The following is a 24,631-nucleotide window of genomic DNA, read 5'->3' as shown; positions in this document are numbered from 1 at the left end:
TCCGCAAACATTTGCGTTTAGTGTTTTACGGCGTCGGATTATACGCTGCGAAAATGGCGGCTGCGAGAGGACATAATGACGCTTATGATCAGACGATAATAAACGCAATAGCATTACCATAATTACGGCAGCATTAGCTGCGCGCGATATTAACCTAATGCCAGCATAATGCGCGCACAAACTTTAGACGTACGTACAGACCTTTGGGGAAATATAGTAGGCTGAAATTCTAAATGGCGAAGAGGGAATCCTTACAGTTGCTCATTCGATCGGGACCTCTCATCCTTAAAAAACAAACTCACGTGATGTTCAAACAAAATTGTAAGTTATCGATCAGAAAATGAAACAAAAGTATAAATTTTCAAGTGGTTTTGTTCACACTGACGCTTAATTTCCCATTGTATCCGCGCGCCATTGACGGCACTTATTGGAACGATATTTCCAGGTGGATGCTGCGCGACGCACACAACGTTGTCGATCGTACGGGACCGTAAAATTTTGTCAGACCGTCGCAAGTCCCGCCCTCCCGGGACTTACCTCTGAGAAAATACAAAAAGTCCCCCGGGGGAAACGTTACGGCTGGCGCTCGTAAGTTTACCGCCGCCGACAAATTAATGTCCCCGGATTACGGAAGCGGACCGCAGGGAAAGATTTCCGTCGAGGACCGTCGAAGCCGTTTTCAAAATTTACTTTAAGCCGTGGCTACATCCGCATTTTCCGTTCCGTCTCGTCTGCTCCCTTCGGTTTGCTCGCGCGTTACTGCGAACGTCTCGCCTCTCGATATATACCTGCATTACCTGCAATGCCTCGCCTCTCCCTTCCCAATTTAAAATATAAAATATATAAAGAATCAGCAATAAGAACGCGTGTAAAACGTTTAAAAATTAACATCGCTGGATGGCTCGAAATGCTCGCAATAATAAATCTAGCCAGCGTGGTCATATTTAATAATGAAATTATTAGTAGTTATCGTGTTAACAAATTATTGAGCCATTAAAAAATAATTGCCGTCAGTTAATATTCAACATAGCATTATTAAAGAATGACGACATTATATATTCAAAGATAAATTAATTTATGTGATAATTAATATTAATTATGTATCGTTATAATTTTTGTATTTTAGTTTGTCAACTGTACATTACCTAATATTACCAGGTGATAATATATTGTAAATATATATAAAGAGATTATAATATACGTGTGTTTAAATGTTCATTTAAATGTTTACAAAGTTCTTTTGTCATAAAAACACGATAAAAATATTTTAACAGTTCAGAGTATTTTTCATATATATAAAAGTTTTTAAAAGATTTAGGTTATTAAGTCCTAATGATAATCGAGCGTAAATTGGGATGATGTGCGAAACGAGAAGAGAGGGCACAAAGGCGCGCAGATTAACGACTTTAATGCGGCACTTCCTGCCTACGTTGGTCATGCCATGAGACCGCGGTCTGGCAACTTGACTCTGAACTTGCTCAGAAACCGAGGAAAACATCTGGAACATATCTCCCGCGGTACCCTCTTCGTCCCGGCCCCTTGCTTTCTCTCTCACGGCCTGTTTTCGTTTTCTTCTTGCGTCTCGCCCTTTACGTCGATCTCGCACGCCAACGACGCGAGTTAAAGTCACGTCGCCGTAATAGAGTATTATATACGATATGGAGAAACCCTAACCGGAAAGATGCTCTACATCGTCGTTAAATACTTATTTTATGCACTTCGCGTATTAAAAATTGTAATTTAAGCCAGGATATTTAGAACAGTATTTTTCGGTAAACGACAATTTTTGTGTTATCTAATTTTAAAGATTATACATTCGTAATAAGTTCGGAATTGTAAACTCGTGACATGTAATATTGAGGTTTAAAAATTTAAAAATTATTTCAACCTAAAGTTACTAACTTTATTTCATTTGCTGATTAAGAATTTCTGACTTTATTTGTACATTATAAAGTTCTGAGAAAGGTAGATTTCAATCAAATTTTCACTGCAGAAAAAATCAACGGCAAATATGTATAATGTGTGCATAGAATTCGTAAAAAGAAAGCGCAGTAATTCCAGGCTCCATTGTGCACGGCCCAATTTCCAACCCAGAATGTCTTTCATCCCCGATCTCGGAAGCGCGACAATCGCTCATTAACATATTTCTTCGTGGCGCCGCCGACACGGCAATGGGTTAAATCACATTGACGCCGCGCGGATTGCATTCAGGTTGGCCGGTGCACGTCGACACGTCGACGGGGTGCATTTAAATAAAAAGATGCGATAGCCCCCGCTTGCCGAGCGATATATCTCGCGCGGGTTACGGGACAAAATCGGGTTGGCTGGTTTCAGGGCTGGGAGCCTGGGCGGGAAGGGAGACCGGAGAGACGACAGGGGAGAGGGAACCGGAGGGGTCAAATGGCGGGCAGAATGCGCGGTGATTGCTGAAGGGCCGCATAATTGCACCCTTTGTGGTGCAATCAACGGCGCAACTTGGACGGCGCCTACGTCTATCGGTCCTCGTACCCTTCTTTTCGTTCCCTCTCACTCCGCACGATCTCTCTTTACCGTCCCCGTCCTTCGCATTAACGGGGGCGTCATCAGCGGCGAGCCGATCATTCCTTAAATATCACGGCAGTTATCGCTAAATACACTCATCCGGCTACCGTCGCGGGGATCCTGGATTTTTTAAATTCCGGCCGCGTTCCTGCATGGCCTTATCGCCGATAAGGATCGTGTGCACATTGGTAAACGATAAGCGGCGAGCCGTGAGATGTGAACGATAAAATGAACGAGCTGCCTTATTAAACAATAACTGTATGGAAAAATCTGCGCGCGCACGTATTCAAATTTTCTTCTTTCTAAATCACATACTCAGAGAAAAAATGTAAAATACATTATAATTAAAATATTATTAAAATAAATAACACACGGACACTCAGTAATTATAGACATACTGGATATATCTGAGCGAAAATATAACGTAAAAAATATATATCTGAAATAATAAAATTAAAAATTATATTTTTCTTATGTTTAAAAATATATCTGAATATATATAAATATATTATCAATAATGATAGGGCAAAATTTTTATCACTTTTTGTGTTTTTTTACTAAATTTTTTTTCCGAAAAGAGATCTGTCATTGACTATAAATCAATGTATAAGCTTATTATTACTTTTCGCAGTTCACAGCTCATTGTTCATCTTTCGCCAGTATGCAACACCGACGATGCAAAACGAGACGATCATCGTGAAAGGTCGGGCGAGATTTTCGTATCGCGAGGACGACCGCAACACGGCACAATAGAAAGTAATGCGTTTCGCTTGGTAAAATTTATACGCTATTCAGGCCGCGCACAAACGTCGGTAAATTTCGTTGAATTAACCATCGGCATCGCCGCGGTATCGGGGAAGAGCGACTAAGCGGTTCCACGGAACGATTCACGTACTCGATTTCTCTCATCCGCGTTTTCCGTAATGCCGTTCAATCCTGGCGCCCTGACGAATTTAATTTTTATTTTTATCGAATTCGATTTCACTGTATTTAAATTGCGCAAAAATTTCGACTCCTGATAAGTTATCTAATCAAATTAACTATAGAAAATTCGTTATTAGAATTAAGGAGTGCGATACCTTAATAGGATTCTAAATTATAGTGTATAAATGATCAAATTATCATACCAAAATTTCCGACATCTTGATTCGACTATTTTTTTGCTTTGTCCAAATTAAAAAAGAATGATATGAACAACAGCATTCTCAACGAAACTGCACGCGGGCATTGCCACGCGGGCTCCCGATTTTAATCGTCGGAATTAATGAGGCGGTAGGATCAGGATACAAAGTGAAACGCAGACAATTAGACGGGGAAAAAAGACTGGGGGATCTTGGTATCCGGCGAGACGACCAACGCTACGGGAATCGGTCGATCGCGAAACATATCCTGCAAGTGCACACATCACGTCGGTGTTCGCGCGTGTTTATTTCAACGGGAGCGCTCGTATTAAATTTCTAAATGTCGCACCTGCGTCGTAGGGAGCACGATGTTTGCGACGAGTGCAATCTTGTCTCGCTCTAGGATTTTACTTCCACGTGGTAAAGCGCCCCTGCGCCCGGCGCGCACATCCGGCGAACGAATTCGCGCGATTGAGAATCACTGGAGCTTGAGGCTGGCGACATGACGATGCCATTACCGCGTCGACCTTCTCCCACACCCTCAGCCCCTCCATTCTTCTCTCTCTCTCTCTCTCTCTCTCTCTCGCGCATTCTCTCCTCTCACTCTCAATTTCTCTATCTCTCTGTCCTCCTCGCGCCATCGTCCTCCATCGTTTTTCATTTCGTCCGCGCACCGCGGGTCTCGAATTATACACAGACAGCGCCACTTAAAATAATACACCCGTTACAAACTGAACATCAACGTTAAAACCTGTCGTTTTCTGTAAGCTGGAATTATGGAAATTTCGTCGCGTAACCTTTAGTAGTGTCCCTCTTCTTCGGGCTACCTTCCTCTCCGCACTCTTGATTTTTTACGGCGATAGGACGCGAGCCTAAGATACGCTAATTTCGCGTTTTCAACGAAAAGTGATACGATAAGACGAGGTGTAATAACTTGATGGATTGCACCGTGCGAAATTCTAAGGCGCGTTATTATCTATCGGGAGCTAACTTGTGTGTAGTTTGCAATTTTCAATATTGCCGGCCCCCGAGGCCGATCGAATTGGTGCGAAGTATTCTTGAAAAATTATGCACGATTGGTAGCATCGTCGATATAATAATGCAAGCGACGGTACCAAGTGACAGAAAGAATAATCGCGATAATATCCGAAACTGCCTTTCGAAATCGAATTGTAAACGCAAGACACGCCGGGTGTGAGCGACGTAAAATCGAACGGCGCATTTAATCAAAGACAGTATCCCTCTTCTGAACTATTCTCCGCGACACTCTGCTCATCCGCGGCTAATCGAAATCTCTTCACTCCGGGGGATATCGATATTCTCGTAAAAGGGTAATGTAACGGCGGAAAACCCCGGCAATCGCGATAGTGAGCGGCGGCTAATAAAAGATTCGCTTAATTAGAATCTTCGTTAAGAGACCACGCGTAAGTCGTACTCTCCCTACCTTCCTTCCCTACCTCCCCTCGTACCTCAGGGCCGACCGAGATCCTCAGGTAAAAACGTAAGAACTATTTTCATTAAACTCGGCGGCGAGTTCGCGCTGCAAAAGTCTTCCGCTTTTATAGGCGAGTGCCGAGTGGCCGCGTAAAGAGATTAAGCCGGTGGAAACGCGGACGAAGGCGGGAAGGGAGAGACTACGCGGAGGGTATGTTTCGTTATTAATTCGCTCTTATTAATTCCACTCGGCAGATTCGAACGGAACGGACGCCGCACATCATCGTCCGATCGATTCCGAGCCTTCCCTCCATCGCCTTTTCTCCCACAACCCGCGTTTCTCCTGATGACTTCAATTTGGATCGTTAACGCTGATTCCCGTCAAATTGCCGTACAAAAGAATTTTTCTCGAGGAGGAGCGGGCGACGCGGGTTCTTAAATGACCCGCATGTGCCGGATGCCGTCGACGAATCGGTCGTTTCAGCGTGCCGATCTACGTGCCAATCTAAAATTATAATTCGCAAAGACCGTATTTTATATTCGACGATAATTTTCGAGCATTTGCACGCCATATCGCGCAATTGAATTATCGTTTTTTTTTTCTTTACTCGCATTTAATATTTTAATCGGAAAAATCGCGCTTAATAAGATTGCTTTCACGTTAAGCTAACGTCGCTCGCGAGAAAGGGAAACGCAGGTAGCTACAGCTGATGGGAACGTTCCCCGCGCTATTTATGCGCGGGATGGAAAAACCGTAAATGCGATTCGCGGGCGGAATCGACTCGCGGAAAACGGCGCAACAAAGAAACGCGGCGAAGAATCGGTGTCCTTCCGACGCGCGGACGGTACCCATTGGCGGAATCTTCTTTCAAGTCGGGTGCACCGAAGCGCGCGCGCTCGATTTTCCGCGTTACGTTACGTACGTACGTAACCGCGGCCGAGTTATTTCAATGAGCCGGCATCGTAGGAGTAGAGGACGGCGGCGGACAGACACGCGGAATGGGGAACCGACGACGCGGCGTGGCGCGGCGCGGCGCAGTCACTGATTTAACGCGAGACAATTGAATCTAATTACGACCGTCGCGGCAGCCAGTGATACTCAATCCCGCCCATTCCGCGTCACGTTTTTTTCCGTATCCTCCGTCTACTTAATTCTCTATCGAGTCGATATTGTACGCGGCGACGTTAGCGCTGAGCTTCACGGCAATATTTTTCCCGCCCGTCAATTTCCTTCTCCCAGTTACGGTAATGATTAAAAAGACTCGTAACGGCACATGCTAAGCCGTATCTAAATTTTCATCACGGTGATGCAATATTGTGAAAACTGCTGAATTGAATATATATTCTTTCAAAGTGTCAATTAGGATGAAACTTTAATCGAACTTGTGCGAGAAAATCTCTGGTAGACTTGACCGAAAATCTTATTCGACCAGCATTTACGCGACTCAATGCGAGTTCTTTGATTAATATGTGTCATTAAACGTGTTATCTTTAGACGAAGACCAACCCCGCTGTACTACGATGTGCGTGATAAGGCAATAAAATCGCGCAAAAATGATCGACGCGCCGCGAGATACTGATGAGAGATATGTCGATTGAGTTCGCACAGAAGAACGGGCATTAACGAGCGTTATGCGATTTCCGAGTATCGCACCGCGGCCGTCGCATTAGCGGCGTTAACGTCGGTATGTAACGCGTATATTGCAATCTGACGGTTTCAGACTGGTCGGCGCACTCCACCGGTTGCTCCATCGAGGCGCGGCGCCACAGCGCGCCGAGCCGCATCGGGCGCCCCTGGCTGTTCATTAGAGGCCGCATTGTCCGCTAACTAAGTACAGACATAGCCCTACCCACAGCCCTCGACCAACCTACTGATCTCCGAGGGCCCTCGTGCCCCTCGCGACCGCCACGTAGAATCTCTTCCATCCCCGCTGTCCGCCGTTCTACGGAGCTCTCTCGCTCGAATCTGTCTACTGTTCTGCTCGCGCTTACTGCCGTAGTCCGACTAAAGGTGGATCCAAGCCACGAGCGCGAACAAGCACGAATGAACGGACTTGCTTCAAGCGTGGACGAACAAAATTTACATCGACAAATAAATTCCATTTTTCGAAAAGTAGTTACTAAAAGCAAAAGTATCCTTTCCAGAAAAATTTAGCTGGATACAAATCTGGAAATAGTTATGTTAGACCATCTTAATAACTATATAGGACACTCAAACTGGTTGCTAGAATATCAAAACTTTTCGCAACATTATTATCATGCTTGAGTGTTCTATAATTATTTTGATAATTCAACATAATTATTTTCAGATCGGTATCTAGTATCTATATCCTAATTTTTATATATTTCGACAAAATTATTTTTTTTTTCGTGTAACTATTTCGTACTATTGTTATTTTTCCGACAATAATAAATAATGATAATAATATTAATAAATAACATAATTAACAAGATAGGAAATTCGAAACTTATTACCCACAACGGATTTATTTACAGAATTTATGAATGAAAGTGATTTATCGAATAACGATAGCATCGAAATTTTCATCGACGAAAAATCGAGTTTAAATTTATTCCTTCAATCGGGAGGAAGCGGACTGAATTTTCGTGCGTAAAATTTCTATTGTCCTGAATATTAAAATCTTGGCTCTTCATTAATAGCTGTGGTCACAGTACCACAGCTTAACATGTCAATCCGGTGAGAGCCAAAACACGTTCTTTTTAGCCGTCCCATCTTACATTATCGCGCTATTATTATTTTATCTTCTACAGTAGCTTTTATCCTCTCTCTCTCTCTCTCTCTCTCTCTCTCTCTCTCTCTCTCTCTCTCTCCCCCCCCCTCTCTGGCCCGAGGTTGCCAAGCCGCGTCTGGTGGCTCGCGCTGCTCGACAAACCACTTTCACCCACTCGTTCCCCTCCCTCCGTCTTTTCCCATCCGCTTCTGCCGACACATCCATCCCCGTATCTCACTCCGCCGCCACTCGATTCAGCCTCGCCGCGACGCCACGCCACGTTCGATTTCCACGAGGACGGCGACGCTGCAGCGTCGCGCAAAGTGCCGGTCGAAGAGTCTCCCTTGCTACTTCGCCCGGCAGGATCGGTTTTTCTGCACTCAACGATAGTGGAAGTTTACTGTCGCCCGTGATACGTCGACTCGACGTACATTTTAGCTGTAGCTATCGCCGGCGCGGCCTGTGAGGCTTTCATCGGGCGGAATGCATTCCACTCGGTGGAGACAATCAATCGGATTAGTAGTCTGTCGCGAAACAGTTTCATTCGGTCCATTAGGGGTTACGATTTAAATACTCATATACGAGAACCCTGTACGCGCAGATGAGAAATTAACGGTATCTAAAGGTATAATGGAAATGATAAATTGCCAGCGTTTACTTTACGGATGAATCACCGAAATGCGAAGGACGAATTAAGTCGGAAAGGGCAGAGGGAAGAGCAATTTACTTATCAACTTCTCACGCTGGATACGTTTTAACGAAGTAATAAAAGCGTCATGATTGGCAAGCAATTTATGAAAACGTGAATGCTAACGACGTTAGTTAACGCCGACTACCTTCCAACTTGCGATACCTTAAAAGCGTGTATGCGTCGATATACGCGTACGCGACCGGCTTGCCAGACCTGATTGGCTAGAAGAGGCGGAAGCCTTCCAACGCACGAACACACGACACGACACGACGACGCGACGGGCTGACGAAGGGAGAAACACGTAGTCGAGCTAATCGCATTAGGGACACAACGGCCATAAATATAAATACTCGGGGCAACCTGGCCCGACCGAATGTTAATTCCGGCCCGTTCTCGTTACCAGCTAATAAATGTGCATTACAATCACCCAGATATGGAAATCCGAGCTACGCCTATCCAAGCACCTTACCGGGTCGACACAGCGCCCGTGAGTCGACTCGACGTCGCCACCCTTACCACTTCCCTCTCCCCCCCCTCCTCCCCCTCGCCTTCCCTGATGATGGTGAACACTGTGGACGTCCGATTCAACGACCGGCTGGACAGGCAAGCTCGTTACCCTTCGGCCAACCGACGGCGGTCAACGGGGCTGTATTACCAAGTCCGTGTATTCCGCTATGTAAATACGGAGACCGACGAAAAGCGATCTTTGAGATCCGGAATCGAGACCGGGAGCACTAACCCCGGCACCATTATAGCCGCTTGTGTAACGACCGGGGAATCGAATCCCCATAGTGTCTATAAGCGATATAATCGATGCCTCATTATAGTATAATCGGGCTATTCATGGATCTCCGCATTGTCCTCCCGTAACTGAAAACATTTCGAAACGTGTCTCTTATAACGATGTGTTTCTCGTAATGACAAAATGAATTGAGTAGCGCGGAACTTAATTAACGAGTACCAACTTAAACGATGTTTGCTACGTCGAAAAGCTCGCTATTAATAATTATAAAAGCAATGCTCGACGATTTCTGCCTGATTTCCCTGCATCGTGTACATTTTTCCGAGTGCAGCTAAAAAATTAACAGGCGTAATGGAGTTGAACCAATAATTATCCACGTTAATCTTTCAGCTGCGAAAAAACTCGCGCGATACAGGAAAAATCGGACGAAAATCGTTCGTCATCGCGTTGATTACCTCGAACGTTTTAACACGATTTAAACGCTGATCGAGTAATGTTCGTTAATTAACGTCTGCATCTTTATCCTGGCGGGCAATGACCACATGAGCATAAGGATGTATGCGCAAATGTTATCTCTTTGAGTCACAACGACGGTCAATTACCGTCCTCCCCACATCACACTCATTACGCTAAAAAGTTCATTAACGAGCGTAATGAACTTAATCGCTAATCGCCGAGCTATCTTCGCCGGCAAAGGGACACGGGCGTTATGTTACGGAGCGCACGCATGGTGGATGTGTGCGCGTAAGTGTTATCTTCTTGAGACGCTCGCCAGCGCGCCGCGCTGCGTTGCAGCTGCGCTTATCACAGACTCGCATGAGACATGGTCCGGATACGCATGTGGCAAGACAGGTTTCCCTACTTAACGTACCCGCATAAACGGCCGTCCCTAAAATGCCTATCCAGCTATAATGCGCACTCGACACGCACGCACGGATTCGATAAGCGCGTTATGAGAACATCTCGCGCTGCGCTACAACGTTTCTCTTCTCCAAATGAAAACGGAAGACCCTCGAAAAGCCTCGTAATTGATGCACCGTCCGAGCTTATCCTTCCATTATCACGCTATATCGATGACAGAAATGTATAAGCAATATAAGTATGTCTATTTGTTACGAAAATTCAGTACGAGAAACTAATCTTCAGAACCAACATAATCATGTAGGATTGAGCGTTCCCAATAAGATGCTCATGATCCATCGTCGTCGTGACAGTTTCGCTACAAGCATGAACAAAAAACGCGTAAGCGGCCGTGAAGTCCCGACTTTTCCCGCGCTATTTGATCGATGCTATTTTCCACGTCGCTCGTGTGTAGGTGCGCGTGTACGTGTGTGCTCGCGCGGAAGCGTGTATACACATAGTGGCACGTATACACATGTAAGCGCGCGTGTAGGAAGAGAGCGAGCGGAACGGAGCGAACCGTCTCGCGATCTCGACTCGCTCCAATATCCGAGTTTTTTGACAGCAATTTCGGTCACGTCCGATAATATATCTGGATCATTAATATAAAGCTCGGCCCACATCCCGCGCATCCCCGTCGCGGGGAAATTGCTTTTCAATCCCCTATACCGACCGTCGCCCCGTCCCGCCTGTCCCCCCTCGCGTAGCGGCCGCGCACCCCACCCCCGCGGCCACCCGCCATCTCCGTCTGTCCTCCGCGCGTCCCTCTCGCTCCCTTTCACCCTCCGGCTTTCCTATACGCGCGCGTATCACCCGGTAGATTCCTCTCGTCGATGTCATTGCTGCTATGGCGTTCGTTCTCAAAAGTCGGATTTATGCGAAATCCAATGATGCAGGATTCGCGCGGAACTTGCCAACTGAATTTTTCAATTTCTTTTTTCGCATGGTTCATATGTTATGTTTAGTGAAGCTGCAGTACGCTTTTAAGACTCCGTTAAAAAAATATCAGATTATTATTTGATTTATTACAACGTGACGCACCGTCGCTTTACATTGCAGCTTTTTTTAACAAATGCGGCAATCCTGACCTGGTATTCACCCAGCACTCTCGCACGCTTTTAAGTTCGCCCCGTATTTTCGTGGCTCAAAGGGTTGCTCGCCCGCATTAGCTCGGGGGAAACAGCAGCCATCAGTATACACCGTCCCTAATACGCGGCTGCGTACGCAAACACGCGCAACTCACGAAAGTCCACAGAGTACGCGCGCGTCCCGAATGGATGCGGGATTACGGATCAGAGTTAAAGTACGTCCACGTGTGAAAACGAGTTCGAAAGCGAAAGTACCAAAAGAGATAGAGATAGAGACAGAGAGAGAGAGAGAGAGAGAGGGGGGAGGAAGAATATCGAGGGATCGCCGAAATATTGATACTTTAAACCGGATAACGAGTACTTTCGATACCGACATTTCTGCACCCGGTATTGGTACGGTTACCGATATTTTTGAGCATTCCTGTACTCCGAAACAAGGCTGGACATCGGTTCGTGTAATACGTGCGCGCTACCCGGTAGACCTCCGCTGCCCGGAGCCTGCACGGAACACCCTCCATAAAGACGATCCCCTCGATCAGATAAAAAATATATTATAGCTGGCACGATCCAGGGGCTCGATACTTCGACGAGGCGCTCTCTCTCTCTCTCTCTTTCCTTCTCTTTCCTCGGAAAACGGACAGCACATCCACCCCCGTTATCCGAACCCCTCAACATCCCCACGTCCTTCTCCTCCTCCTTCTAGTCGCTAGCTGGAAATCGCTATCGAGCGATTCGAGCGCTCGAATGCAGATCGTTGCATCGCCGCCGAGCTGAGTCTCGGGGATGACATTCGACGAAATTAGATTCCGCGGCGAGGGTGGAAACGCGCGCTCCCGATGCGCGGCCACTTTTACTGTCTTCCCTCGTGGTTTCCCGCTGGTTACTCCGATTGTTATCCGTGAGCGAGAAGGGGCAGACAACGCGAGGTATATACTTGCCGACACGGCTCCCTCTTCATCGTCGAGTGCATCGGAAAGCACCGATTTCGCGCCGGCAGGATTGATCGAGAAAACCGCAGCAACGGCATGTTGAATGACACCGAGTCAATTTTACAATCGGGCAAATGGAAGAGAACCGCGAATCGCATCATTAAACTCTAGCCAAGCTTTTATGGCGAAGAAAGGGGGACGAGGAAAATAATAGATTTTTTTATATACAGATAAATATAATCTAAAAAAAATACGTGAGAGATTTTAAGCTTTAAAACTTATACTTGAAGTGTTTAGACCTTTAGCAGATTTTTTTCACCTATTTTTCATTTATAGATCCTTTGACCAATGTGGGATCGATTTTTCCTTAGCGTAAAGTTGAGTAAAGTCATTTGTCGTAAGTTTCCAATTTTCAACATTAAATAACTTTGTAACTAATCCTTAAATTACAAATTTGTTAAAGTAGTTTACTTGGAATTAAATGAGGAATAAGGTTTTACTATCTTTTAGCATCTTTCAAACTTGTTAGTTCCATGAAAAATCCTCTTGATTTTCAGTTGCTTGTAATTTAGAAACTATGGCCCCCTTGACATTGTTATTAAGGAAAAATCTATTTCGAATTGATCAAAGAAGTCAATGGTCAATAAATAATGTTGGAAAGTACCACTTGGACTATTTCAAAAATTCTAATTCCGAAATTAAATCTACTATTTCTTTCGTTAGCATTGCACAAAAGTTTAAGCAATTAAAGTAGAAATTGTTTCGGAAGGCGCGTGGTTTCTTTTTTGTTCTCTGTTCACGCCGGCCATTTGCGGGTGGCGCGTATTATCGCGATTGTGCTCTTTCCGAACAACCAATATCGCTCTACAGCTGCACGCGCGCATATCTATCGCGACCGACAAAGCTCAATGGGCAACGAAGAACCATCGGAAAAGCTAATACAGCAGCGTGGCAGAAAGGGGGGAGGAGACGGGAGGAGGGGGAGGGGTGCAGAACGGAATGGAGTACCACGATGGGGGTTGGTGTCGGAATTGGAGTGAGGCCGGCACCGCGAGCAGCCAGACCGAGGGGAAAGCGTTTAATTCATTACGGAGATTAAAAAAGTAAATTGCCTCGTCTCCGCGCGCGAAAGAACAGCGAGATAATCGCGCGGCCGAACGGACACATTCGGCCACGAAAATATTTAATTAAATTCATGACCGCAAGATACGGTTGTTTCGGGCTCGGGCTCGCCGGAGCGTGCGGTCGAGAAGAGAAAGTAATTATCTGAATCTTTCCGAACGGCCGGCCACGTCTCTTTTTCACGGAAGAAACGGCTCTTTGCCGATGGACGGCGATGGATCGTCTATCTCTTTCGATGTTGCGAGGAGGGCGGGGAGGGGAGAAACCGGTAATTGCGTCCAGATCATAAGAAAACCCGTCTAATTAACACATTGGCCACGGTGCATATCGGCAACGTCAATACCTTTTTTCTTCGTGCCGCGCGTGATTGGCCGATACACCCGTAATTTTAGCTTTGAGCCGTGCAATCCGTTTTCAGCCGATACCAAAGCGATTCCCGTGTAACGAATAAAAAAAAATGCTCTCCGGGCTAGTTTGAAAAATTACGCTCGACTACGTATATGACAAACTTTTAATTTGTGAGCGAAATAAAAAGACTACGGAGTAAAGGTACAAGTACAAGAGAGTATTACTTCGCCCGCTCAAATGGTGTCTCGCGCAAGATTCAACCGTAAAAACTTGAAATTATTGGAGGTGAAATTTTCTCAAACATGCGGGGTAAGATCTCCCCCGACGGATAAGAAGAAAGAAGAAGCAGAAGGAATAAAGATTTTTGCATAAAGGTATCCGGGAGAGAAAGTGTATAAAGGCCAACGCGCCTAATTTATGTGTCGCAATACGAGGATCCTCTCCAACTTGTTTCATCCATGATTGCCCCAAATGGAACAGCGTATAAATATCTTCTCGTATAAGAGTGGATTTCTGACCTATAACCGTGGCGCAATAATAGCAGCGGAGCGGAACTAAAAACGGCCGGACCGTCGCATCGTCTGGCCCACCGACAAGAAGTCGCCTCGATTTATGGGGCCCGTGCATTAGACTTGAAAGGCGTGGTTTTTCGTCCGCCAGCGTCATAGAGAGACTCCGAAAGAAATTGCGGTTACGACTTGCAGTTATGATTTATTAACACTTTAACGGCCGAGCAACGGTGTTGACAACGCTCCAAATACATTCTCGTGCATGTTTCGAAAGCTGATCGAGTGCGAAACATCTTGTTTATTCGTTATAATTCTAGTGGCTTAAAAAATTGATTGAAAATTATTCTTTGTTTTACAATAATCTCTTATTAATACTATAATCATTTTAAGTCTTACTAATTTGAGGTTATCTGAAAAATTGGATTTTTGAAACAGTAAATTTTTTAAAATACCGAAGGAAGCAACGGTATCATGGTATTCGTCAATTTTTTTAATTCTTTGAAGAACGTCAACAATTTTCCCCATTTCTCCACAATGCACAGTTAAATACAATTTTTAAATGTGATTGCCTTTAAAATTGCGTGTGATTAAAGTTATTAAAATAGAAAATTGGCTCGCGGATCCCTTCTTTTAATGTATCGGATCATGGCAGGACGCGACGAGTCGTTTCGTTTTCGATAGACACGCGCGCTGACTCGCCAGACAATACGTTATTACGATCCAGCTTTATAACCTACCTCTTATATCCGTCCCCTCGCACAACGCAATCTCATTATCGGGGATGCACTCTCCGTATTAATACCGAGAACGAATTAACTTTCGGAACGTGACGGCACCAAATATCATTAACTTTATATCACCTAGCGCGAGCGAAATAATACAGGACTTCCGCCCGAGGTAACTATGACGCATTTCTGCCAGGCGAGACGTGCTAATCAACTGATGAGTTTTAAGTCGATTATTGAATGCCGACTGACGCCGGTTGTCGCCATTGAAAGTTAGAGACAATCGCGCTTAGGATTAAAAAAAATAGTTTAAGCGAATACCACGTCACTGCGCTTATAATTTTTCGAAATATTTTTCGTTTAAATTATTGAGTGGCAACAGGATACAAAAACAGGCATTTGTTTCTGCATTCATTTCCCATGGGACGCGAAAATTAAGCGCATTTTTACGGAATACCCATGTTCTGGATTTTCGATATTCTAGTGTTTCGTAAATTTTTCCGTACATGGAATCCGGCTATTACGACCGAGTGTAGCGAATAAGGGGATGCGACCGGGTCGGAGGGAGGGGGGGTTGGGAAAACGGCGCGGCGCGGCGGTTCGCTCGATTTCGAATAAAGTTAATTGGAAAACATTGTACTACGGGACGGGACGGGACACGGAATTGTGACGAAGGAGCGGTGTGGCGGGACGACGGGCTTGGGGGCGAGGGGAAGAGCGAAGAGGGGGCCGACGGATCGGCGAGAGGGAGAGGTGAGAGGTTGGTGAGTTAGCGAAAATTAATATTCCATATCGGGCCATCGCATCCGACAACGTCAACGATCGACCTGAACTCGCGCGACAAAAAGCGAGTTTTTCCAACGGCGACGGTGAAAAACCGATGACGACTTGCGTAATGTTATATTCGTGCGCGCGTACACGGCAATACGCGCGCCAATGTAACGCCGACTAATTATCGCGGTCGCATTAATTGTTACGTAAATTAATAAAGTTATTAACGTTGGTCGCGAGCGCGCGAGCGCGCGCGCGTCAATCTCATGAACATCGTTCGTGTTACGAGCGTATAACAACTCGTCGCGCGAATTCCTAATTACTGAGTTATCCGGAATACTCGCCGTCCAATAATTACGCAATACTCGATAGCTGATCGATCGCATCTTCGTAAATATTTCAAAAGACTTAACCGATTATGGTGCTTATGCCGAACAAATACGGTTTTGTACGTAGCACATTATAAAAACGTCATAAACAACGATAACGAAGAAAAAAAATCACATTTACTTTTCTTTCCTAATAATATAATTAATATGGCGAACTTAGAAAAGGATGCAGTTTTATCATATATATATTAAACACGTGGAATAAAATTACACTCCCATATATAATACATATGTCCAAAAAATTGACGAGTATGAATTTTGCTTCTCTATTTCTCAAACACTGAAAATTTTTTGGCAGAAAAATTTTTACCGGACGGAATCTGAATTTAAATCTTCTTGCGGGGGATGCTTTCATATCGACGATCAGTTATGTGCTTCCAATAAAGATTGTGCAACTAGCCGGTGATGCCGAGCAATCGATATCTACAAAGCAGAGCTGTGGACACTATTTACAGTCGTGTCAAACGAAAAAGAGATATCCGCTGGCGCGGTAAATTGTTTTGCGACTAATTTAAGTTCAATCGGATGGCGCAGTAACTTCGCGTGTAACACGTCACTAAAAAAAAGGGGGAGAGAGAGAGAGAGAGAGAGAGAAAGACGTAGCGCTAATAGACAATCGAACTGTCCGGATTGGGGCCATCCTGGGAACATTTTTATTAGCGATGCCTTCGATCCCGTGACGTCGAACCGCGGGCGCAGCGCAGCTCTCCGCGGGATATCAAATTTCGTAACAACCCGGCCAGAGCGGTAGTCGAGTTATTTCAGGTGGGCGAAAAACGCTCAAAAACACACACGTGTCATCATGTAGTGTTATTTTTGCCCGATCGTAACCGTAATTGGATTTGGTGCGCAAATTGGTAGCGGACCGAATCTCTCAAATTCCAGGAAAATCGCGAACCATTGGCAAACCGAGATGTTTCATTCATAAAGGAAGCTCGGCGACGAGTCGTCGCTCGATTTGAATTATAATCTGCGTGCTCCGAAAACAGATTTCTCTTTCTTTTTTTATCCAAATTCATTCGTCGTAAATTACAAGAAAATTACACGGAGATGATAAAAAGCAACGAGAGAGCGGGGGAGATACGAGCTGCGTCCACGGCCGTATCTCGCCGTAAATATCTCGCGTTTTCGATCGACGCCTATATGGGAAAGAGAAGCTAGGAAGTCACAGCCGAAAGAAACGGTACTCCGAGGATCACCGCGGATGAACGTTCCATCCCATAAGCTTGTCCTCCATCGGAACGTATAGTGTCTCGTGGCTTGGTGCACGGACTGCGCACCGCTGCTGCATCGTATGTCGCGCCTCTCTACCCCTCTCCCTCCCCGGTTCTCCCGGATACGTGCAGCCCGAAGATGCGCCGCGGGATCACCGACTGACAGCTCCCTAATGGAACCCGTAAATACCGCACGGGGGGCACGTTATGTTTTTCAAATGAAATCCCGAAAATTTACTTCGAAAACTCTAGCGTTGCGTCACCGCCGTCGCCGTTCATCGTCGTTTATCTCCGAGGCGACATATTTCGTTCCACTGATAATAACACTAAATCGTATGACGATTGTTATTGGTCGTTTCGGTTATATTGAAACATGAATCGAGAGCATTTGCAATGACGTTGCGCCGTTATGCGATTTGACGGGCATGGTAATCTGATCTGAAGCGACAAAAAATCATCGAGGGACAGATAATTAGGCGAGCTCCGTATTGATTGATTCAATTTCCAACTCGATGGAACGTCCACTTTAATTACACGAACGAACAATACGTCGGCGATTAATATTCATATTGCGATATTGTAATATCGCGATACGTAATACCGTAATACGCTAATATCCCGGATGTAATAATAGTCCGCTTAGCGTTATTTATGCGCGATTAATTACTGCGGTGTAAACGTGAAAAAGGAGACCGTCACGCGTTATCGAAGATTCGATAGGATTCACGAGTGACGAAGATGTACGACGACGACATATTAAATAAATCTATAATAAAATATTTCGCGTTGCGAGACAAAAGGGCGAGACGCCTTTCACAACACCTCATGCAGACGCGTATTTAGTTACATTATTACCGCACATGTATATACTCGACGATTACCGGTGACGAGATGCGGGCGCGTATACGTAATCGATATCGAAGCCAGATAAAAAGTGATATTACGGTCGCCGCGATTATGATACCCGCATCGCAGATCGAATCGGTCGGCGCGGCGCGGCGCGGCGGCGGCGGCGGCGGGCGCGTTGCTCGTCCGCGCTCCGACTGCGACTCCGGGCCAGATATAGGATGCAGATTGCAAATACGATTAAGCGTTATTGCGTTTTCTACTTTTCTCGGAATTACATTCTTTCAAATTTTATTACCCGCCGATATCGATTGGCCGTGGGCACACCGCCGTCCTCTTGGCATGCGCACACGGGCACGCGAGTTAACACGTATGCGAGCCGACCGACCGGCCGAATGAACACGACGTTACAATCGTCGCGCGCCAAAGCGTATCATGTTAATTTGCAAAAATTGACGCTTTGTGAAAGAGCTCGAGAAGTCAAACGGCCGAGAAGCTGGCGGACTAAAATGGTTTTGATCGCCCGCCAAACGAATTTCTGAACGAATCCGTAACGACTAAAAAGTCATCACCAGACAACTTTCACATTACAAGGATTGGTCTTCCTTTTTTTTTATTTTATCATTTTATGTGTGTGCGGGCGTAAATAATTTTTCGTTCGGAAAAAAAAGATTTTCGAATCGAGTTTCTTTCTCGTCCATCCCCTCCGTTGTTTCGCAACCAATGGTACAGGCGATAGAAGCGCTTGTAGATTCGCGCCCGTTCGTGCCAGGGCAAAGTGGCTATTTTCCGGCCAGTGCTCACCGATTAAGAATCCGATCCCGGCCAAGGAGCAAGGGATAATCCAAACGCGAGAATCACGAATGAGCTTCTTCCCCGAGTTTAAGCATTAGGCGGTACAAAAAATAAAGCCAACGGTGACGGCAAGCATTCTGATGCCCGTGCGTTTGGATTCCATTTCCGATTGCCATTCGCGTGCGACGCATAAATCATTACGAAGCTAACGAGACAGTTCTATCGTCTTCTTATATAATTTCCGTAAAATCCTTCTCTCGTGAAATCTCATTCTTACCGGCCAAGTCAACAAGCAGAATCGAATTATTTTGCGAAAAATAAAATACGGGGGTAAAGGGAAGAAGTTGAGGGACGGTGAGAGAGACGAGTGAACTAGCGAACGGCCGACGAAGGGAAAGGGGAATGGCGGCCGTGAAGTAAATAGGAGTCGTGGTCGTTCTGCCGTAAAATTGTATGTGAAATTGTGCGATGTGTCTTGCGAATTGAATCGCCGGAAACGACATTGATTTTATTGCTTGTTTCCAGCGCTGTATACTTCATCCTACCCTCTTCTCCATCTTCCAACCGCCGACCTCCCCCCCCCCTCGTCCTCTACTCAGAACCGCGACACGTTTGGCATCTCGGCAACCCTTACTTCGTTGCCTTCGCACGAAAGATACCGATGTATCGTTCAATCGGTATCGGTATCTATAAAAAGCAATTTCATTCGAAAAAGAAATCGCAGAATTATTTGGTTTAGATTCTAAAAAAATCAATCTATCTAAAAATCGATCCTGTAATCTTCGCGTGCAAATGTATTAACACAAAAAGATTGTCGGAGAAAAGACAACAAACTGAACGATAAAAACGGTAAAAACTGCGTCGCTATATAATTTTTTCCAATTGCGAAAAACTGCTACTCGCTCAGAAGCGAATGCGCGGGCCATAATTTTCCTTCAATGATTTACCACGGGCTAATTGCAGAATGCAGCGAGCGGTAATATCGCTTTGCAGGGTTACGTCCGGGGGAGGGTAGCTATACTTTAGTTTGCAATTTAAACTTTACTTCCTCCGGAATTGATTAGCTTTTAGTAATTAAGCAAGCAACGCCTTGGACCCCCGCCCCCCTCACGCCCGTTCCCTGCGCCGCGTTCACCTCTCGCTCCATCCTCTCTCTCTCTCTCTCTCTCTCTCTCTCTCTCTCTCTCTCTTCGTCTCTTTCTCCTCTACGTCCTCCACCACCTCCACACCTCCATCTCGTTCCCTTCACCCTTCCCGCAGCTATTTCCCTTTTCTCGTTCGAGTTCGGTCATACTATTCCATTTCGGCGAACGCGCCTGCGCCGATTCACACGCGCGTGCACGTATATACACTCGTGCACGCACACGCATCCGTTGATTCTTCCGTCCTATACGTCCCCCCTCCTCCCCCCGCGATCCGCGCGAGCTTCCCTCTCGACGTACCCTCTCTTCCTAAGTGCCTTGTTTCGCCACTGATTCCTCATCCGGCCGGCTGTGCGCCCGTTTTCGATCTTATTGAGAGCTATCGAAAATCACCTCGCGATCGATCCTACGTTCCGTTTATTTCCATTTGCCCTATTCGTATGTTATAAAATTAATTAAATAGGGCAAATAGTATGTAATAAAGTACGTAACATTAATCGAAACACTTATTGTCAATCGTATTTTTTAAATATCACATTACATCAACATTTAAACCTTAAAATCTGTATCTTAATTTTACATCTTAAAACCTACACTCTTAGAAAATATCTCTTCATAATCTCTTAAAGTTCTTAAAAAAATATAGTTTTAGGGATAAGATAATAGAAATGAGCGATAAATCTTGTTTCAAAAGCGAGTGTCGCACGAGGAATAACTCGTCTATTAAGTGCGCCAGTGCGCATGGCTTTATACGGCGCTCTACTGAGAACCACTGCCGACGCGATTTGAATTTCAATTTGTCGCCAAAAATTTCACGAGTACGCAGTAGACTTTTATCAGGATGTAGAAGCGTTTCGATATAATTTTCATGACGGGCAACACAGGAAGCCCGCCACGCTATCGATCGAACGTCGAAAATGTAATTCGATGCCAACGCATCTTGCTGCGCGCGATAGATTAATGCCATGCAAATTGTGCGGAGTGTCTCGATTTTCGGGAGCATGCAGCGAATCAACGAATTACATTCTGTCAGCTACAATAAGCGCGAATTGACATAATTCGATCTTTACGACGTGGCGCCGCGCCGCGCTATCAGAATCTTTTCAAGGTTTAAAGATAATTGGGACGTTGAATGTTTATTGAAAACGCGCGAAACGGGAATTGGATTAAGCACGCCGTTTTAAATTGGATCTCGCGCGCGGTCGTCGCGTTTTCAAATCGTGGCACCTGCCACGCGAGGACGAAAACAAACAACAGGAACACCTCGCTAAAGCAGATTCGTTCTAATGAATCTGTTCCGATCGTTCCAACGAAAGTTCCTTCTCCGCGTCTGTGGACTCCAGACTCTGGAGTAGTCGTGATTCATCGCGATCTTTCGCTCGCCTGAATAATCGTCACAACTAAAGTTTCGTCATTCGTTTATCGCTCTCTCATTATACTCGCCGCTTTCGCGAATTTATATCGCATTATTTTTTCCATCATCGTCGCGTTAATTACTTTTGATCTCGGAGTGCAAACTCTTCCTGTATGTTTTCAATTTACTCACCAATGAGAGGGCGAGAAGGCCGCCGGCCGATGATCCGCGCGGAGAAATCCTCGCGACGGGTAGTCGTCCACTCGGAGCGATGCGACGTCGCAGTTCGGAGCACTCATGGGGCACGGGCCCGTCGTCGGCGTTTTCCTTGTTGTCTTTGTCGTTGGGGCTCGTTGTAAGGAAGATGAGAGAGAGAGACGGAGAAAGAGAGACAGAGAGAGGTACGAGACTCGTGAGAATGAGAGAGACGGAGAGTAACGTTTCACACAAGAACAAGATTCCCGATATCCGGAATCTCTCACAACTCGGTGGGCTCGATGTGTCACGAGCGATCGATCCGTTGCACGCGTGCCGCCGAGACTCTCGATGCCGCTCGTCCTCGCGCGCGCGAACACTCTTCTTCACGGGGATGCCAGATTACTTCCTTAGCGTACGCGCGCGGGCGCGCGCGTGTGTCGATCGCAGATCGCGGGGTCGGTCGGTCGCCCCCCGTGTCGTTCACCGTTGCGTCAAGTCGTGCACTGAGAAGCGGAAGCGGTACCCCTCGCCGCGGCCGTTTCAGCGTAGCTGCGCGCAACCGCGCTGGCCGATCGGCGGCGACTCACACTCGTTCCGCTCGTCGTCTATCCGTCCGTTTGTGTTTGTCGTCGTTCGTTCGTTCGTTCGTCGGTCCGCCCGCACGTCCGTACGCGACGGCACTCAGACGCGAAGTGACGAGGCGGCGCGGCGGAGCACCGCCACCGCGACGCGAAACTCGCCGGGAGCACCCGAAGCCCCCGAAGCGGCGCGGCGCGATCGCGCGCGCGCTAGCCTCCTCTCGTGTTTACCTATCTCTCTCTCCCTTTCTCTCCCCCTTCCCTCGTTCGCTCTCTCTCTCGCTCCCACGTGCCTCCACACGCAGGATACACAGGATATACGCGGCTGCTGTGCCTTCCCCTTGCGTCATAGCGGAGATCACGTCACGCGGCGGGGCGCGCGCGGCTGCGGGCCCGTCCACGCGTAGCGGAATCCGATCCCGTCGCTCCTTGAGCCTGTTCCCCCGTTCCCCCGTTCTCCGTTCCTTGCGCGCATCGATCGCTGATGGTCTTTATCGCGGATTTACGCGCAAACCCCGTGTTATGTTGACGACTAGCAATGATCTGACAGTGGTCCATAATTTACGATGGAATCTCGTAAATTGCGAGAGAAAAGTCGTAATCTTGGTAAATAATCCAAAGAACATTAATTCAAAATGGAATGTTTTGTTATCGCGTTGGGAAGATTGACTGAGAAGTTGAGTGAACGCGCGAGAGAAGTTATACATATTAAGCGTTATACATATTACGGAAAGTTTACCGCCGAAAAAGTTAACGATGCCGAAAAACACGGCGTGGAACGAAATGCTCGTTCCGTTAACTATTACGCCGCATATATTTACGCTGCATATTGCTGCCGGAAGCGGTATCGAACAACAAACATCGCGTCGGTGTAAACGCTCAATTAATATCAAGTAACGAATATCGGTTAAACAGTGATTTTGGCGTCGATCGGGTTTTATATGGCGCAGCGCGTGGAAAGTTTAACAAAATAGCGTTAATAATCTCGCGCGAGCGTATACGCGCGCCGCGGGAGAAAGAAAGAGACGGGAAGAGAGCGAGAGGGAGAGGGAATATAATCGTCGCTTTTATCGGCCTCTGCACCCGGTAACGAGTGCCCGAAAATTCCTCGGTCGGTCCACGCGCACTGACGTCGCCCACGCGATAATAATTACTGCTAATGTAAATGTTCGTTAATGGACGTCATTAAATGCAACGCCGGCGGAATGGCCGCGGGGCGCCCGTGTAAGTCTATACACACGCTCGCGGGGCTTTGCCAATTATATTAATTAAATAAACATTATAATCAGCTAATTAAATCTAGCGCGCTCAACCCTGTGCCTCCCTCGTGCCCCATACCCCCGCCCGCGCCGCTCCCGCGCGTACCTCGTCCGCGCCCGCACCGTGAAGATACACAATATCATGAAATCCAATCGTGTCGAGCAAGATTTACTATCGGGAGTCGCTCGCGCGGTTCGTCGCGGCGCGCGGCGTTTCAACGAGCGCGGCAGACGCGACGAGCCCGAACATGCAGTAATTGTATCTACGGCTGAGCTACTAAGCTACACGCTTTGTAATGGCAACGCTGAAGTGAGGGAGAGAGGATTTTTACCGCGAACCGCGACGAGTATACGCCCGGCAGAAAAGTATCCTCGGGAAAGTTGTGGGGTTCGTTTCCCGATTAGATATCTTTCCCCGAATCCCAGCTTAACCACCGGTTGGTCCGTGAAAATTTTTATTCGGCCGATTTTGATTGCCATCGGCGAACGCGACGATTCTTAAGATACGCGCGCCCACGTACACATGCGCGAATACGTTCGACGTCGACACGCGCACCCACACGGAGCTCTCGGTGCCGGCCGGTTACGCCGGCCCTCGAAAAGCGGTTCGTGTCATTAGTATGTTAATTGGTAACAGCCTGGCTCGCCTCCCCCGCCCCCGACTCCCGCCCCTTGTCATGCTATGCCGCCAGTCGACCCGGCTGCCTGCCACGTCGCGTTGCGAATGCATATACGTCGTCCGGGGCCCACCGAGTTTGTACGTTAAGATGTTTAATCACTTCTGTAATTAAACTGTCCCTCAAAGGGTTAATTGTCCCATAAACCCATGAATACGTTAACGAGCGCGCTACGCACCTCGCGAGCATCGCCAGTGGCCAAGGAGTCGCGACGGCAACGGGAAAGCAAGACGCATAAAAATGCCACGAAAAGGAAATGCAGACGTAGGGATCGTTAGTCGGTAGAAAAATTCCAAAACTAAATGTATAATTTGAAAATATCCTGTTTTTGAAATGAAATTTGATCCCGTAAAAATTACATTTTCTTTAAATAAATTTTTTTGTTTTTAATGATTTGCTATCGATGATAAAATACAATTCTTTCGACACATTCTTTTATCCTAGCTTTATTACGCGGTTATATTGTGAATTTTATATTAAATATAGAATTGCACGATTTTTATTAAATATACGCGAGTTGCGCGAT

At 46.3% G+C, this 24,631-nt stretch overlaps 1 protein-coding gene and 1 long non-coding RNA gene across 4 annotated transcripts in view; one reads left to right on the top strand and one right to left on the bottom strand.

Moving 5' to 3' along the window:
• LOC139818107 (LIM domain only protein 3) overlaps positions 1-24,631 on the bottom strand; it is a 71,403-nt gene that overhangs the window by 30,387 nt on the left and 16,385 nt on the right. The window contains exon 1 of one of the 3 annotated variants that reach the window (XM_071786613.1): positions 21,586-22,334. The exons of the other annotated variants lie outside the window; for them this stretch is intronic. The gene's annotated coding sequence lies outside the window, so the exon portion shown is untranslated. Of the gene's footprint in view, positions 1-21,585; positions 22,335-24,631 lie in introns of those variants that run through there. 3 annotated transcript variants of the gene reach the window in all.
• LOC139818111 (uncharacterized) overlaps positions 1-24,631 on the top strand; it is a 182,604-nt gene that overhangs the window by 142,936 nt on the left and 15,037 nt on the right. The window lies entirely within an intron of this gene.

The sequence above is a fragment of the Temnothorax longispinosus genome, chromosome 8, assembly GCF_030848805.1.
Source record: "Temnothorax longispinosus isolate EJ_2023e chromosome 8, Tlon_JGU_v1, whole genome shotgun sequence".
In the NCBI taxonomy this organism is placed as follows: domain Eukaryota; kingdom Metazoa; phylum Arthropoda; class Insecta; order Hymenoptera; family Formicidae; genus Temnothorax; species Temnothorax longispinosus.
Note: the sequence above shows the minus strand (reverse complement) of the source record. Positions and strands in the feature narration are given on the sequence as shown.